Raw genomic sequence first — 755 nt, forward strand, 5'->3', positions numbered from 1 at the left:
TGTTCTGGGCTGCTCTAGGATGGCTCTGGGGCTGCTATGGGGCAGCAATGGGACACAGCCACGCCTCAGTGGGGCTGATGTTCCTCCACATGGAGCTGGCAGTGAATCTGCTCTGATCATGAAACCTCTCCCATAGGCCCCTACTGCCCCCTTGACCTCCATCTTGCCCACCAAAACAAGGGCAAGATGAGGGTCAGGGCAGATATAGGCTGCTGATTTACAGCAGCCCCAGAGCCACTCTATACTATCCCCTGAACAACCTGAGAACAGACCCATCACTGTCCACAGCCTCATATGGGGTTATCATGCTCACAGGATTTTGGGTCATGTGGAGCCTTGGGGTCACACAGAGTTATGTGGTCATGTGATTTATGGATCAGGGCTCCACCTTTGGGCCACAGGGAACCCCAATCCCCTCTCAGAAATCTGTAAATGCACTCCAACAGCACCCCACATCCCCCATTCTCACCTCAAACCCCTCCCCACATGTTCCCAGACCCCCTACATCCCCATCCTGCCCCATGTCCTTGCACCCACATGTCCCACCTTTACTTCATGCGTTGCCTTCTCCTGCGCAGCACTCTGCTTCTGCAGGCTGTGGCCCATATCCCCCCCAAATCCTCCCATGTCCCCATATCCACAATACCTTCCACATCACTCTGCCCCACATCTGTGCCCTAAACCTGCTCCAGCTCCGGATTCTTCTCCTGCAGCAGTCGCCCCTGCCCCAGCTGTATGGGAACTGGAGGGAGATG

The sequence above is a fragment of the Meleagris gallopavo genome, unplaced genomic scaffold, assembly GCF_000146605.3.
Source record: "Meleagris gallopavo isolate NT-WF06-2002-E0010 breed Aviagen turkey brand Nicholas breeding stock unplaced genomic scaffold, Turkey_5.1 ChrUn_random_7180001957669, whole genome shotgun sequence".
Lineage (NCBI taxonomy): Eukaryota > Metazoa > Chordata > Aves > Galliformes > Phasianidae > Meleagris > Meleagris gallopavo.